The sequence below is a fragment of the Aquarana catesbeiana genome, linkage group LG01, assembly GCF_042186555.1.
Source record: "Aquarana catesbeiana isolate 2022-GZ linkage group LG01, ASM4218655v1, whole genome shotgun sequence".
Classification (NCBI taxonomy): Eukaryota; Metazoa; Chordata; class Amphibia; order Anura; family Ranidae; genus Aquarana; species Aquarana catesbeiana.
Window position 1 is genome coordinate 573,430,823 of NC_133324.1, and position 18,175 is coordinate 573,448,997.

Consider the following 18,175-nt stretch of genomic DNA (forward strand, 5'->3'; position numbering starts at 1 on the left):
AGAAAAACAATAGAACAGAATAGGATAAAATATAATATATATATTATATTTTTTTCTATGCTATTCTTTTTTATTCTATGCTGAACTTTTCTACTCGAATTTGAATTAATTGTATACGAAATTCAAATTTCGGAAGATGGCTTCTTGAATTTGAATAGAAAAGATTAGAATAGAAAATAATAGAAAAGAATAGACTAGAAAAACAATAGAACAGAATAAAATAAATATAATGTATATATTATATTTTATTCTATTCTGTCCTATTGTTTTTCTAGTCTATTCTTTTCTACTCTATTCTAATCTTTAAAAATAATTCAAATTCATTTTATACAAAATTCGAATTTCGGAAGATGGTTTTATATATAGAAATGAATTTGCATTCAAATAGAAAAGATTAGAATAAAATAGAAAACAATAGAAAATAATAGCATAGAAAAACAATAGACCAGCATAGAAAAAATATACTATCTATATATATATATATATAGTATTATAGTATATAGTAATATATAGTATTATAGTATATAGTAATATATAGTATTATAATCTAAGAAAATGGTGCGCTTTTAAAAAAAAACTATAAATACATGAATAGCATGCAAATATATGCATTAAAAGTGCCACAGTGACTAATTGCAATTCAGTAAATCAATATTTAACCATATACATCTTGTGCAACAAAACACAGTTCTTCAAAAGTAAAGTCCACTTATTAGAGTGCTTGATATTTTCATCGAAGTGAGTTTTGTGACAGCTGTCAATCGACATAAAAATATGTGCACTGTGAATCCTCCACCACAGGTATGCAGCCTCTTACCAACTCCTTTGATTTCCAAAGGAGAAAAGCGCTTTTGTGTTCAAAAACACTAACACTGGCCCTGCTATCATCAGCCATCCAGCTCCCTTAGCCACGATGTCAGAAGTAAGATGAGAATCTCTCAAACATCACCTTTAACTTGTCAATCCAAAGAGAACCAAAGGAGCCATGATACAATTGTATTGTAAATAAACAGCTTTATTTAAAATAGACAGGTACTTACAGGATCAAAAGGAACATAGGCATACGTCAGAACAAAATGCCTGGATACCATTTCTGGGAAACATGTGACATCACTGGCTAGGCTCCTCCCAGCATTTACAGAGTAACAGAGTAATTAATAAGCACTGACGTGTGAAACGCGTTTACTGGCTGTCCTGGGATGGGTGTTTCCTGTTATTTTATTTGGATACATACAATAAAGTAGTGTCAGGAAAGGTTTCACCTGCTGGTGGCCCTGTCTGACCTTTAGGCCACAGTACTGGTGTCCACCAGCGGGTGTCTCCTGGCAGTGTGGAGCCGACATTATCTCCTGCGATCAGGCGTCACCTGAGGCTAATTGCAGGAGATGTGTACTTATACATGTAAACCGCATTTTGTTGAACCATTACTCCAAGCATGGTCTGATATAATGCACTCAGCCTCAGTCAGCTCACAACAATCCATTTCTGCTACCAGACCCCTGCCTGCCCAAAAGTCTTTCCCCCATTACCCATGGCAACCTCAGTCTCAGCCCAATATACTCTGCTTCCAACCAAATATCATTACCCTGTTCTACTCACTGCACCTATACTGCCTTTAATCCATCTGCCTCTTCTCTGCTGCTTGCAACAACCCCACAAAAACTTCCCCTAGCCACTATTCCCTCTTCCTTACCATATTCCAGCCCTTCTTTTCAATCTGCTACACCCCTTACTTTCAGCCCTGCAGTCACCTACAGAACTTCAGTGGCTACACCAAAGGAAAAGTGGAAGTTTTTCCCGACCCATATGATCCTGCTATTATCCCAACCTGCCTCCACATTAGCCAATCTGCTCCAGCCTGAAGTTCTGGTGTCCGTGTTCCAGCCTGAATTTCCGGTGCCCATGTTCCAGTCTGAAGTTCCGGTGCCCGTGTTCCAGCCTGAAGTTCTGGTGCCCGTTACCCAGCCTACTGGGCTGGTGCCCGTTACCCAGCTTGTTGAGCCAATGCTCGTTACCCAGCCTGCTGATTACGGTGCTCGCTGCCCGGCCTGATGTTTCAGTGTCTGCTGTCCAGCCAGATGACGTGGAGCCTGCTACCCAGCCAGATGACCCGAAGCCTGCGGCCCAGCTAGATGACCCGGAGCTTGCTGCCCAACCAGCTGACCCAAAGCTAGCTGCCCAGCCAGATGACCCGGAGCCTGCTGCCCAACCAGATGACTCGGAGCCTGCTACCCAGCCAGATGACCCAGAGCCTGCTACCCAGCCAGATGACCCAGAGTCTGCTGCCCAGCCTGATGTGCCTCTGTCCGCTGCCCAGCCTGATGTGCCTCTGTCCGCTGCCCAGCCTGGTGTGCCTCTGTCCGCTGCCCAGCCTGGTGTTCCTCTGTCTGCTGCCCAGCCTGGTGTGCCTCTGTCCACTGCCCAGCCTGGTGTGCCTCTGTCCGCTGCCCAGCCTGGTGTGCCTCTGTCCGCTGCCCAGCCTGGTGTGCTTCTGTCCACTGCCCAGCCTAGTGTGCCTCTGTCCGCTGCCCAGCCTGATGTGCTCCTGCAAAAAGGCCAAACTGATTTATCTCTGCCCGCTGCCCAGCCTGATGTGCCTGTCTGCTGCCCAGCCTGATGTGCCTCTGTCTGCTGCCCAGCCTGATGTGCCTCTGTTCGCTGCCCAGCCTGATGTGCCTCTGTTCGCTGCCCAGTTTAAAGTGCCTGCTGCCCAGTTTGATGTGCCTGCAGCCCAGTTTGATATGCTTGCTGCCCAGCTTGATGTGCCTGCTACCCAGTTTGATGTGCCTGCAGGCCAGTTTGACGTGCTTGCTACCCAGCTTGATGTGCCTGCTGCCCAGTTTAATGTGCCTGCAGTCCAGTTTGATGTGCTTGCTGCCCAGCTTGATGTGCTTGCTGCCCAGCTTGATGTGCCCACTGCCCAGCTCGATGTGTCTGTGCCCGCTGCCCAGCTTGATGTGTCTATGCCCATTGCCCAGCTTGATGTGCCCGCTGCCCAGCTTGATGTGCCTGTGCCTGCTGCCCAGCTTGATGTGCCGCTACCTGCTGCCCAGCTTGATGTGTCTGCTGCCCAGCTTGATGTGCCGCTGCCCCTCTTGATGTGCCGCTGCCTGCTGCCCAGCTTGATGTGACACTGCCAGCTGCCCAGCTTGATGTGCCTCTGCCCGTTGCCCGGCTTAATGCCATGGACTTTTTACATGCCCAGCTTGGTGTGCCTCTGCCCGCTGCCCAGCTTGATGCCTTGTACTTTGTACATGCTCAGCTTGATATGCCTCTGCCCACTGCCTGGCTTGATGCCATGGACTTCTTACAGCTGCGGCTAGTTGGAGCGTCCGGAGGCCACTCCTTCAAGGGAGGTACTGTCAGGAAAGGTTTCACCTGCTGGTGGCGCTGTCAGACCTTTGGCCCGCAGTACTGATGTCCACCAGCGGGTGTCTCCTAGCAGTCTGGAACTATCGCGAGAGATTTCACCTGCTGGTGGCCCTGTCTGACCTTTGAGCCGCAGTAATGGTGTCCACCAGCGGGTGTCTCCTGGCAGTGTGGAGACGACATTATCTCCTGCGATCAGGAGTCAACTGAGGCTAATTGCAGGAGATGTGTACTCATACCCATCAAGCACTCACACACTTGCCTTGATATTGTCTTTGAGCCCTGACCTGTATCTTGTGATTCTGAGAACCTGAACCTGTATTTGTACCTGTTCCTGTCCATCCTGTGATTCTGTATTCCTGTTCCTCTGCCCTGCAGCCTGACCCTTTCCACCTTTTCCCTGTCTTGTCCTACTCCTTGCCCCCATCTGCTGATCTCCCATTTATGACCCTGGCCTGGCTACGTTTACAAATCTGGTATTCCCCATCTATTGTATATACCTGTTTTGTCTGTTGTTATTTGTGGGTCACTGTCTGGTTGTTGGATTGTTGTACACTGTTTGGTATTGGAGGTGTTTTTATATCTATATTCACTTATCTTAAAAAAACTACATTATTTCACTTTACATGCGTTTGGTTCCCTCTGTTGCAGTTCACACGATTCTGGTCACACCTGTTTATGACAAGTAGTTTTGATTTTATCCATTTTGGAGTGCCGCCATCTTCATAATTTTTCTATATTTATCATGGCTGCGGTCCGGGCCGGCACCCAGGCCATTCCCGCCCTATGTGGATATCACCACAGATTGTTCGGAGAGGTGCACACTTGGTGTGTTTCACCACCAATCAGCATCGTCAGAGATGTGGTGCATACTTAAAAAACTGAGTAAAAATTAAATGACAGCATGAAAAGCTGGTGACTTTTATTTAGCAGTCATTCAGCTAGGGCTTTGCCATGGCACTTTTTCTTTTTTTTTTTTTTTGACATGGTAATGCTCGGCACCTGCAAAAGAGCTCATACACCATATTCCAGTAGAGGGGTTGTATGGCTATGGTTGGTGAAACAGAAACAACTGTACTAAGCATTGTGTTCCGCCTCAGAAGTGACACTGACAGAAATAACTGACTGTCACGTCCATCCAAAGATTTGTTACTAATTGTACTATTCTGCATTTTACTGAGGCTGTTACTATGAAAACAGAGCTGTATATGCCAGTGGCCAAATTTTAAATACAGAACTAATTGTTAGAAATGTTTTAATTAAACAATGTTTGTTAAGCCTATAGTTGGTTCCTGTCTAAAGCCTTGTGTTATAAACAGCCTATTAAACATTTTTTTGACACCATGCATGCCTATACACACTTTGCCCATTAAAATACCTGTCCATCATAATTAATATCCTTCATAGTTATGGCCCTGTCACTGTCTGTGTAGGGGGTCAAGTGCCCATATGATTCTCAAACACTAACTAAACTGTGCTAACAACAAAGCATAGGCGTCCCAACAGTAAGCATAGAACAAGTGTTTATTTCCTAAATTCTTAGCTACAATAATGATGACAATAATGTGATTATCTTGTAGTGTTTACAGGTAACCTAAGCCTGTTCGTAAAATAACTGTCTGTCTTCATAAGGACCAGCCCACAAATTAGTACATATTAAAGCTCATATGCATCAACACATCTGAGGAAAGAAGAAATCCTGAAAAGAAAGAACATTTGGTAAGACAATTTTATAATTTGTGATGATAGCAGCAAGTTAAACATGGAAACATAGAAAAGTGACGGCAGAAAAAGACTGAGTAGTCCATCGAGTCTTGCTAGAGTTCTAATAGAAGTTATGCTAGAAGTAGCTAACAGACAGATTATGTGATAATCCTCAATCCCTACAATGACTGCATCACCTTGTATATAAATGTTATCAAAAGACCTAAAAAAAAATAGAACAATAGAAAAATAGACCTAGCAGTAAATTAAAGGTCTGCTTAATAAATCAGAGCCCCCTCCCCAATGTAGAAATGTGTTATATATTTTAGAAAAAGTTAAATACTTACCTTACATTCTTCTTCTATTTGCATCACTTAGGCGGGGGTGATGTCACACATCTTCTGGTGAGATCCTGGGAACAACGAGTATCCCAAATCTTTTGTATATTCTCTTTTTATTGGTATAGGTTATTCAGGTTAAACAGCCTTGTTAATTATTACATTTTTACAAAAGTTGGTATCTCCGCCTTACATTTTCAATACATTAATCTATATTAGACATACCATCCCTCATCACATAACCAGAACTCCTCCCCGGAATTGTCCGAGGATCCCAAATCTAACAAGGAGACACTCTTGTACTGGGCTGGATTATTTTCTGGCTAAAATTGGGGTACTTATCATTCCCCAGGAATCTCCCAAGAATGTTAGTGACATCATGTCCTAGAATTCTGAAGACGGAGGGAAAGGTCAGTATATGTTCTGACCTTTTAAAAGTCTTCCATTATTAGATCCACAATAACTTGTATTCCAGTGAGCCAACTGTTATGCCTCTTTGGCCCCTTGCACACAAAGGGTCCAAATAGGCCAAAAACCAAAACAAAACATAAGGGGTTGTGTCCTCCGTCTGAGCAGATCGGATCAGAGGGCAGTCAGGTCATAAACAGACAGCGGAGTCTATTTACCTCCGGCAGCTCATAGAGCAGAGCGGACTCTGTCCATGTCCACTCAGTTTATGCTTGTGACATCTGCCCACTCTAGTTTGACCAGCAGATGATCAGTGGACAGATCACCTGTTGATTTCAACCAAGTCTGTCCCATGTGAAAGAGGCCTTAGGTGCAGTATGCCAATTTCACCTGGTCAGTTTTGTGATACATTCTATGATGCATAATCTTAATTTTAGAAAAACTGCTGAAGTAGCAAGCATGTACACTTGGACAGGTACAGTGTAACCAAGCCCAAGATCAATAATGTTATATACGGCAGCTTACCCATTCTTAGAGGTGGGAACTGCATTAGTTACATTTTTCAGTATTTTTTTTGTTTATTTTCATTTGGTGATCCTGTCAGTAATACACTTTCTGTCTGCATGGTGACAACACTAGTAAAAGTGTTACTACAGACCATCCCCTCTCATCTCCAATACTTAGGGCAATGTGTGCCCGTAAGATCTCCGTAATAGAGATCCTACAGATCTGGTAAGCGGTCCTCTGGCATTTCATTATTCCTTGGCTGTCTTGTGGGAGTATACGGTGAAAAGAACCATCTGCCTTCCTACCGAAGGACTTACTCCCAATGGAGTAATACTGAATGTCATTCACTATGAACGTTTTTAACCTCTTCTATTCATTAATTAACACATGTTGATGATACATTTATTTTGCACATATTTGTTTACACATTTTTTGGTTGCGCATCTAATTTTATGTTATACAATGTGTTCTGTAGACCAGAGATAGAACTGAAAAAGAGTGTAGAAGGGGGCATAGAATATTGCCAGCTCACAATATTTTTTGCAGGATTAACAGGATTTTTTTTGCATTTATCAAAGTGAGATAATAAAATCATCTAAATGGTAAATTCAAAAGACCAAAAGGGGGCAAATAAAATAAAATCATTGTTAGGGTTTACATGCACTTTAACCACTTCACATCCAGAGAAATGTTTTCATTTTTTTCGCACACATGTAAAATCTGCATTTTTTCCTTGATAATTACTTAAAACTTTAATTCTATTATATATTTCCTGAAGGAAAAGGGTCTGTACAGTAAAAATGGTGACAGTTGCAACTTTTTATGTTGCACATTTTTTGCACAGCTAGATCACCAGGTGAGAATAAAGGAAAAAAAGCTAAAAAAAAAAAAAAGAAAACCGAATGCAGCCATCACATCTAAGAATTGATAAGCTGCAATTCAAAAAATGTTTGTTTTTGGGTTTAATACTGCTTTAAGACCCAAATACTCCATTCCAAACTCTTACTTGACCTCTTACTTAATATCTTTGCAGTGGTAAATGTAGTCTTTGATTTGTATAGTTCAGTTATAATTAAATGTTTTTCATAAATCCGAATGCAGCCATCACATCTAAGAATTGATAAGCTGCAATTCAAAAAATGTTTGTTTTTGGGTTTAATACTGCTTTAAGACCCAAATACTCCATTCCAAACTCTTACTTGACCTCTTACTTAATATCTTTGCAGTGGTAAATGTAGTCTTTGATTTGTATAGTTCAGTTATAATTAGATGTTTTTCATAAATCTATTTCAAAGTAAACTAACAGGATTCCAAAAATACCACCTTGCTTGTAACTAAACAGATGAACTCTGTAGCTGCTGCTTCATTGAGTGCATTCCAGCAATACAGTATATTACACACTATCAGCATGATTCAGCAAACACCTTCCCCTTTACCCCATGAGTTGTTATATATTATAATGTTTATATTCTAACTAAACAAACATCAGCATTTTAACTTGAGTATTTTAAAGCGGAGTTCCACCCAAAAGTGGAACTTTCGCTTATTCGTCTCCTCCCTCCCCTCCGGTGCCACATTTGGCACATTTAAGGGGGGGAGGGGGGAATGGGGACCTGTTTTTGAAAGGTTCCCTCCCCACTTCTGGGAGACCGGGCCACGGAGAAGTACGTCAACAGCCCCCTCCTCCCTCCTCTCCTGCTGGGCCAGTGAGAGAGCGCAGCGTGCTTCGCCCATGCACAGTAGGAACCCGGCTGTAGGAACCTGGCTGTTACCAGCAATGGCGGCAGCAGCACCCAACCAGCCGATGTTAACATCGGCTGCGGTGTCAACATCGCTGGACTCCAAGACAGGCAAGTGTCCTAATGTTAAAAGTCAGCAGCTACTTGAGTATTTTAAAGCGGAGTTCCACCCAAAAGTGGAACTTTCGCTTATTCGTCTCCTCCCTCACCTCTGGTGCCACATTTGGCACATTTAAGGGGGGGAGGGGGGAATGGGGACCTGTTTTTGAAAGGTTCCCTCCCCACTTCTGGGAGACCGGGCCACGGAGAAGTACGTCAACAGCCCCCTCCTCCCTCCTCTTCTGCTGGACCAGTGAGAGAGCGCAGCGTGATTCGCCCATGCACAGTAGGAACCCGGCTGTAGGAACCCGGCTGTTACCAGCAATGGCGGCAGCAGCACCCAACCAGCCGATGTTAACATCGGCTGCGGTGTCGACATCGCTGGACTCCAAGACAGGCAAGTGTCCTAATGTTAAAAGTCAGCAGCTACGCAGTATGTGTAGCTGCTGACTTTTAATTTTTAAAGGGGCAGGCGGAACTCCTCTTTAAGATACACTTTAAATGAATAACGTTTACAGTAATTTAAACTCAGTTAAGGCAATCCAAACCAGTAGAAGACACTTAAAATGTAGATTTGGTTATAGTGCCTTTCCTGCCACCTAGCAGCTGAAGATTTTAAAAAATATGGCAAAATTATTTTTTGAAATGACATTAGCGTGTTAAAAAAAAAAAACTGTAGCGCTACCCCCACAGTTGATTGGGTCCTCTGCTCTTTGCCTTTACTCAGTGAATAACCCCTCTGACACACCTGGTTGCATGAAAATTGCTGCAAGCACTTTTAAGAACACAAGTAAGATACCTTTAAAGTGGAACTTTAAAATTAAATCCTGCTAGATCACTTCAGGTTTGCCCCTTTTGCAGGTGTAGCTAGCTATATAAATCATTAAAAATAAGTGCATATACTGTTTAAAATCCAGTAATACATTGTCTCACCCTGCTCTGTACATGCTCAGTTGCTCTCCATTTTTAGGCACTGCCGAGTTTGTAGAGGCCGATCTGCGAACAGCCTTAAAGCGGAATTTAATCCTCCTGTCCTTTACAGCCAAAAAAGCTTCTTCTGTTTGATGTGCAACTGCCATGATGCTGCACATGCGATCAGTTATGACACCAGCCATTTGATGGTTTGATAGTTTGGTTGAGGACGCAAATGTGACTGGTAGCAACACTGACCTTCCAGGAATGTAAGTGTTTTTTAACTACTTCCATAACAGGCCTATTCTGGCACTCCTCTCCTACATGTAAAAATCATAATTTTTTTGCTAGAAAATTACTTTTTACGTCACACAGTATTTGCTCAGCGATTAAAAAAAAAAACAGTAAAGTTAGCCCAAATTTTTTTGTATAATGTGAAAGATGATGTTATGGTGAGTAAATAGATACCCAACATGGGACTTGTGGAATGGTGCCAAACTCTGGTACTTAAAAATCTCCATAGGCGACGCTTTAAAATATTTTACAGGTTACCAGTTTAGAGTTACAGAGGAAGTCTTGGGCTAGAATTGTTGCTCTCGCTCTAATGCTTGTAGCGATACCTCATGTGTGATTTGACCGTCATTTACATATGTGGGCGTGACATATGTGTTCGCTCCTGGGCGTGAGCATGCGGGGACGAGGGTGCTTTACTTTTTTTTTTGTTTATTTTACTTTTATTTTTTTATTTTTACACTTTCTCTTTATTTTTATTCTTATTACAAGGAATGTGAACATCCCTTGTAATAGGAATAGTGCATGACAGGTCCTCTTTATGGAGAGATGTGGGGTCTATAAGACCCCACATCTCTCCTCTAGGGTGGAAAGACCAAGATAAAAAAAATAAAATAAACCATTGCAGAGTCCCCGGCAATGTTTACCTCCGCTGGCCAGGATGTGACATAACGTCGAGTATAGGTTTAAACAGAAAAGACATTCTCCTGCGCTAGTGCGGGGGGGACTTAGTAAAGGATAGTAGTATTTTCTAATGATATGATAAATATAAAGTGACCATACATGCCCCCCTGCCTAAACAGACTAGGGGAAGTCCAAAAGACTATATATGAAAGAAGAAAAAAGGCACATGACCTAACGCATGAATCAAGATAAAAAAGATTATTCTAAACAAATTGGTATATACAAAGAAAGATACTACGTGTTCATGAATAAATAAGTTACAATATTCTCATTTGATAAAATTGTAAAAATTGATGCCCATACAAGGGTTAAAATGAATAAATGGCTAACGCGTTTTGAGGGGTTTCCTCTTCATCAGAGCCTTGAACATCGAAAACTGGTCTGTATACTGTGGTAGGCCTATATAGAGAGAAACGACTGGATGGGAGGTGTATCACATGATGGATGGTACATTTCTATAGGCGGATTCTTCCACATCGCAGCGCTCTATATGAGAGAGATACCAAAAAGATATAGATAGAATTGCAGACGCTAATCAGAATGTTAGAACCATGATAGTATCAGGTGTATACATGAAAAAGTTATTATACAAAATAAAAAATGATAAAAACATAATAAAAACACTCATTAGAGATTCGAATGGTGAAAAGTCAATGATATGTATATAGATGCATAAAGAACATGTACATATACACAAATATACACACACACACATACACACACACACACATATACACACACACACACATACAGTATCTCACAAAAGTGAGTACACCCCTCATATTTTTTGTAAATATTTTATTACAACCCCTGGCAACAATTTTGGAATTACCAGTCCCTGAGGATGTTTGTTCAGTTGTTTATTGTTGTAGAAAAAAAGCAGATCACAGACATGGCCAAAAACTAAAGGCATTTCAAATGGCAACTTTTTGGCTTTAAGAAACACTAAAAGAAATCAAGAAAAATAATTGTGGTGGCCAGTAACAGTTAGATTTATAGAACAAGCACAGGGAATCAATTATGGAATCACTCAATTCTGAGGAAAAAATTATGGAATCACCCTGTAAATTTTCATTACAAACACTAACACCTGCATCAGATTAAATCTGCTTGTTAATATGTAGGTAAAGAGGGTAAATCATCACGCAGTGTTGCACAAGATGTTGGTTGTTCACAGTCGGCTGTGTCTAAAACATGGACCAAATACAAACAACATGGGAAGGTGGTTAAAGGCAAGCATACTGGTAGACCAAGGAAGACATCAAAGTGTCAAGACAGAAAAGCAATATGCCTTGAAAACAGAAAATGTACAACAAAACAAATGATGAACAAATGGGAGGAAACTGGAGTCAACATCTGTGACCGAACTGTAAGAAACCGCCTAAAGGAAATGGGATTTACATACAGAAAAGCTAAAAGAAAGCCATCTCTAACACCTAAACACAAAAAACAAGGTTACAATGGGCTAAGGAAAGGCAATCGTGGACTGTGGATGATTGGATGAAAGTCATATTTAGTGATGAATCTCAAATCTGCATTGGGCAAGGTGATGATGCTGGAACTTTTGTTTGGTGCCGTTCCAATGAGATTTATGCAGACGACTGTCTGAAGAAAACATGCAAATTTCCACAGTCAATTATGATATGGGGCTGCATGTCAGGTAAAGGCACTGGGGAGATGGCTGTCATTAAATCTTCAATAAATGAACAGGTTTACATTGAAATTTTGGACACTTTTCTTATCCCATCTATTGAAAGGATGTTTGGGGATGATGAAATCATTTATCAAGATGATAATGCATCTTGCCATAGAGCAAAAACTGTGAAAAAATTCCTTGAAGAAAGACACATAAGGTCAATGTCATGGCCTGCAAACAGTCCGGATCTCAATCCAATTGAAAATCTGTGGTGGAAGTTAAAGAAAATGGTACATGACAAGGCTCCAACCTGCAAAGACGATTTGGCAACAGCAATCAGAGAAGGCTGGAGCTAGATTGATGAAGAGTACTGTTTATCACTCATTAAAGTGGAGTTCCACCCACTTTTACAACTCTTCAGCATCCCTCACTAAACTGTGCACTGCAAACGAATTGGATATTTTTTAATTTTTTTTCTCAGCACCTACTGTATATCTGCTGTATTCATTTTTCACTTCCTCCTCCCTAGCCGTGGCTCATCACATCATTTCCTGTCTTCTGGGAAGGGGCGGCAACTTCCTCTGACACTGCCGTTGCTATGGAAACCTGACCTGAAACCTATTACACTGCTTGTGCTGCACTGAGCATGTGCGAGATCTGCAAGGATGAGATCCAGGAAGAAATACAGTCTGGCTTCAGATGCCCACACTTAAGATGGCCACGGCCTGCTGTAAGTTTATAAAATAACAAACTACTGCTATAAACAAACAAAACAGACCTTAGTTTACAGACTAACTTTACTAGAATACATTAAGCTTGTGTATTATAGGGGTATTTTTATTTAAAAAGTATAATTTTGGCCGGAACACCACTTTAAGTCAATGCCTCAGAGACTGCAAGCAGTTATAAAAGCCAGAGGTGGTGCAACAAAGTACTAGTGATGTGTTGGAGTGTTATTTTGTTTGTTTGTTTTTCATGATTCCATAATTTTTTCCTCAGAGTTGAGTGATTCCATAATTTATTCCCTGTGCTTGTTCTAAAAATCTAACTGTTACTGGCCACCACAATTATTTTTCTTAATTTCTTGTAGTGTTTCTTAAAGCCAGAAAGTTGCCATTTGAAATGCCTTTAGTTTTTGGCCATGTCTTTGATCTGCTTTTTTTCTACAACAATAAAAAACTGAAGGAACATCCTCAGGGACTGGTGATTCCATATTTTTTGCCAGGGGTTGTATATCTTTTCATGTGACAACACTGGAAAAATTACACTTTGCTACAATGTAATGAGTGTATAACAGTGAAAATTTGCTGTCCCCTCAAAATAACTCAAAACACAGCCATTAATATCTAAAACGCTGGCAACAAACGTGAGTACACCCCTAAGTGAAAATGTCCAAATTGGGCCCAAAGTGATAATATTTTGTGTGGCCACCATTATTTTCCAGCACTGCCTTAACCCTCTTGGGCATGAAGTTCACCAGAGCTTCACAGGTTGCCACTGGAGTCCTCTTCCACTCCTCCATGACGACATCATGGAGCTAGTGGATGTTAGAGACCTTGCGCTCCTCCACCTTCCATTTGAGGATGCCCCACAGATGCTCATTAGGGTTTAGGTCAGGAGACATGCTTGGCCAGTCCATCACCTTTACCCTCTAAGGCAGTGGTCATCTTGGAGGTGTGTTTGGAGTTGTTATCATGTTGGAATACTGCCCTGCGGCCCAGACTCCAAAGGGAGGGGATCATGCTCTGCTTCAATATGTCACAGTACATATTGACATTCATGGTTACCTCAATGAACTGTAGCCCCCCTGTCCCGGCAGCACTCTTACAGCCCCAGACCATGACACTCCCACCACCATGCTTGACTGTAGGCAAGACACACTTGTCTTTGTACTCCTCACCTGGTTGCTGCCACACATGCTTGACACCATCTGAACCAAAAAAGTTCATCTTGGTCTCATCAGACCACAGGACATGGTTCCAGTAATCCATGTCCTTAGTCTGCTTGTCTTCAGCAAACTGTTCGTGGGCTTTCTTGTGCATCACCTTTAGAAGAGGATTCCTTCTGGGACGACAGCCATGCAGACCCATTTGATGCAGTGTGCAGCGTATGGTCTGAGCACTGACAGGCTGACCCCCCCACCGCTTCAACATCTGCAGCAATGCTGGCAGCACTCATACGTCTATTTCCCAAAGACAACCTCTGGATATGACGCTGAGCATGTGCACTCATGCACTCAACTTCTTTGGTCGACCATAGCGAGGCCTATTCTGAGTGTACCCTGTCCTGTTAAACCGCTGTACGGTCTTGGGTATCGTGCTGCAGCTCAGTTTCAGGGTCTTTGCAATCTTATTACAGCCTAGGCCAGTGATGGCGAACCTTGGCACCCCAGATGTTTTGGAACTACATTTCCCATGATGCTCAACTACACTGCAGGGTGCATGAGCATCATGGGAAATGTAGTTCCAGAACATCTGGGGTGCCAAGGTTTGCCATCACTGGCCTAGGCCATCTTTATGTAGAGTAACAATTATTTTTTATTTAGATTCTCAGGGAGTTTTTGCCATGAGGTGCCATGTTGAACTTCCAGTGACCAGTATGAGAGAGTGAGAGCGAAAAAACCAAATTTAACACACCTGCTCCACATTCACACCTTAGACCTTGTAACACTAAAGAGCCACAGGACACCGGGGAGGGAAAATGGCTAATTTGGGCCCAATTTGGACATTTTCACTTAGGGGTGTACTCACATTTGTTGCCAGTGGTTTAGACATTAATGGCTGTGTGTTGAGTTATTTTGAGGGGACAGCAAATTTACACTGTTATACAAGCTCTACACTCACTACTTCACATTGTAGCAAAGTGTCATTTCTTCAGTGTTGTCACATGAAAAGATATACTAAAATATTTACAAAAAATGTGAGGGGTGTACTCACTTTTGTGAGATACTGTATATATACGCACACACACGCATGCACGTGACACATATGTCCATGCGCAATGCGTGTGAAGATCGCACATGTGTGTAGAAATCCACCTGAACATATACATATGTACACATACATATACGCACACTCTCACATGTATGTGTAGATACACGTGGAAAGTGGGGTACTCAATGGCTCAATGGAACAGATGCATAGGAGTATTGATATTATTTTATGCTATGCATTATTGCAAGCATGAAACACTACAGCTGAAAAAGACCTCCTCAATGGAGTAAGTTGACAGAAATGCAATATAAATTATAATACATAAATGCACATATATATATGCACATGCATATGCATATGCAGAGTTAGCCAAACTTGTATGAACATACACACAGACTCGTGCAATGAGAAAAGATGAATGGGTTAAATTGGTGGTGTAGGTGGAAGAGATGGTGTAGGGAACAGTACCAAATTGACTGGCTGCATGATGTCATAGTGGCACAAAGTTGTGAATACTAATACACTGTAACAGAATTACTTGGTTTAAAGTGTGCCAGCTTCAAGTGAACAGGATGTCAAAGAAACTGGTAGTATGGAGGAGATAAAGCCAAATAAGACCTACCTCAGCACCGTAAGGAAAAGTATATACAGATGTTGTCGTCTATTGATAGTTAATGTTGGTATACAAGACCTACAAAAATAACAATGACATAATTGAATGGAACCTGTTAGGAATATCCAGGTATAGTGGCCAAGTATAGTGATACATTACGGTCTCAATAGAGCTTATGGGCATAGATGGGAATGAAATGAGCCATCCATATTACTGACCTACCTACTGGCTGGTTTAGGTGCTACAGCTTGTGGTCAGTGGCTAAATGCCCGGGTCATTCCTTGGTTGACCGTGCGATCCTCCTGCCGGGATGCTGTGTTACACATGGACTATGCCAGACCAACCGGGCACATGATCATAGAGGAGCAAAGGAATAAATACTCCATATAGATGTGTGGAGCAGGCAGAGCTAGGCTCATCACAAACTGGATGGAGGGGGGATGGAGGGGGTTATGGGAAAAGAATATATACAGTGTCCAATTAGACAACCCCAACGGACCTTGAGATCTTTATTCATTCCATCAGGAGCCAAGAAACCAAGGGTGAAGATCCAGAAAGTCTCTGTGTTGCATAGCCTCCAAAATATTCTCCCCCCATCATAGTCTTTATTAATGGCTTCTATGCCGAACACTTGCAAGCCAACTCGATGTCCATTATGGCAATCCTTAAAGTGCCATGGAAATTGAATAGTTGTGTCTCCTCTTGTTTTTCATGTTGGGATTATTCACATTGCCATTGATGATGCCAGAGCCAGAGGGTGGAACTTATCTTATGCAGTGCGAGTAACGGCAACTTGAATATTTTTCTGCAATTACCAAAAAACCTTTTGAAGACCTGTATCCACCATTAGGCTTTGTTTAAATAGTTTAAATTTTACCTTCCTGTCCCCTGTGATTGCACCCTTTTTGGCCAAGTCAGATTTTCAGTGCTAGTGGATGGTTTTGCGGTGACTGACCAAGGCTGGGTCTACATGGGGAACTATATGAGTGTTGGATGATATCACCTTCTCTGGCTTGCATATCCCTTGATAAAGCGACACAGCAAAACATGTCGGGCTAGTATGCTTGCAACTGTATCATCTCCCAAAAATCAAATACACTCAAATTTTGTTTGACCACTGTAACTGTACAAAAACTGTATTTAATGTGAATTCATGTATTATCTATATATGTTTTTTAAGTTGAAATGTTAAATTAAAATTAGCTTTTTTATAAAAATTCCTTCTTTGTCTACTTGCACCGTCAAAATCCCTTTCCTCCCCCTTGTTTGCCATTTATATCTCTTCAGGGATGTGGTGCCTATTTACGTGGGTGTTTCATTCCTAATCGGAACCAACCTTTTGCCCGATGTTGCACTTATGTTCACTAAATGTTATGCCCCGTACACACGATCGGACATGGATTTTTTCCGACGGATGTTGGCTTAAACTTTTCTTGCATACACACGGTCACACAAATCTTGTCGGAAATTCTGAATGTCAAGAACGTGGTGACGTACAACACATACGACGAACCGAGAAAAAGGAAGTTCAATAGCCAGTGCGGCTCTTCTGCTTGATCCTGAGCATGCTTGGAACTTTGTGCATCGGAATTGTGTACACACGATCAGAATTTACGAGAACAAATTTTTTGGTTGGAAAATTTGAGACCCAGATCTCAAATTTTGTGTGTCGGAAATTCCGATAGAAAATGTCCGATGGAGCCTACACACGGTTGGAATTTCTGACAACTAGCTCCCGAACATTTTCTGTCGGAAAATCTGACCGCGTGTACGGGGCATAACTCTTAGTGGACGTATTGTGCGTCCAAAATAGAGGTTACCACAAGGGCAAATGATACCATAGACCAAGTACAAGGTGCCACAGTTAATGTATTGTCCAATTCTATGACTGTGGCCATCGATCCCCACCACCTCTTTTTTGCGGTGTGACATGTACGCTCAGGCCCCACAGTTCTTTACCCCACATTTGTAGTTCCTTTTTGATTGAATATTGATGTCCAAGGACCGGTGGGGATCTTCGTTACATTTGGGGCTTTGCGCATTCTGCTTGGTGCTATCAGGCTTCTGAGATCTCTAGGTTTATGGAACACAACTTCAGGTCTGGAGGGCAAGACTTGGTTCAAGATGGGATCTTGTTTCAAAATATTCCAATTGCGCTGAATTACTTGTTGGATGTCAAATGCCTTAGTGCTAAATTGGGTGCTGAATCTAATGGAATTAGTATTATCCTGCTTGTTACAGATCCGTTTGTTCTTTTGAGTTGTTATGGCATCTTTCTGTGTGCTATGTGAATGGCCTTCAACGTACTGTATCCAATATTTGGTGTATGCTTGTTCTACATGGTCTTCCTTGTATCCCTTTTCCAATAATTTCCTTTTCTTGCTTCTCATAATCCCTCTTTCTGGTACATGTTCTCCTTAACCTACAGAATTGCCTGTATGGGATGTTAGAAATCCATTTTGGGTGATGGTGACTTTTGGAGTGAAGGTAGGAATTCACAGCGCTCAGTTTGAAGTGGGTTTTGAAAAAGATGTTGCCCTCTTTGTCTACCTGTAGTTCAAGGTTAAGAAACACAAGTGATGCTTGGTCAACAACATGGGTAAATGATATATCAAAGGGGTTGGAGTTGCAATATTCAAGGAAGTTGTTCAGCTCCGTCTCTGATCCGTTCCAAATGATCAAGATGTCATCTATATATCTTGCATAGAGGGAAAGCTGTGCCGTAAAGGGATTGTTTGCCCAGATCGAACGGTCCTCCCAAAAACCCATGAACAGATTTGTGTAGCTTGGAGCAAATCTGGCTCCCATGGCTGTCCTTCTGGTTTGTCTGTAAAACCCCTCCCACATAGGAGAAATAATTATGAGTCAGACAGAATTAATAGAATCAATGAGGAACCTAGTTTGTAGGGGGTGTAGATTGCTCTTGGATAGATAGTGTTTGA

General features: G+C 41.8%; 2 protein-coding genes across 9 annotated transcripts in view; one reads left to right on the forward strand and one right to left on the reverse strand.

Annotated features, from left to right (window-relative positions):
• IDUA (alpha-L-iduronidase) overlaps nucleotides 1-18,175 on the reverse strand; it is a 244,971-nt gene that overhangs the window by 135,400 nt on the left and 91,396 nt on the right. The gene's annotated exons all lie outside the window — the stretch shown is intronic.
• Nucleotides 1-18,175, forward strand: part of SLC26A1 (solute carrier family 26 member 1) — a 98,653-nt gene that overhangs the window by 17,477 nt on the left and 63,001 nt on the right. Inside the window, exons 2-3 of one of the 5 annotated variants that reach the window (XM_073597546.1) lie at nucleotides 4,959-5,088; nucleotides 5,452-5,477. The exons of 1 other annotated variant lie outside the window; for it this stretch is intronic. The gene's annotated coding sequence lies outside the window, so the exon portion shown is untranslated. Of the gene's footprint in view, nucleotides 1-4,958; nucleotides 5,089-5,451; nucleotides 5,478-9,134; nucleotides 9,346-18,175 lie in introns of all 5 variants that reach the window. 3 more of the 5 variants (XM_073597556.1, XM_073597528.1, XM_073597537.1) reach the window with 3 other exon arrangements.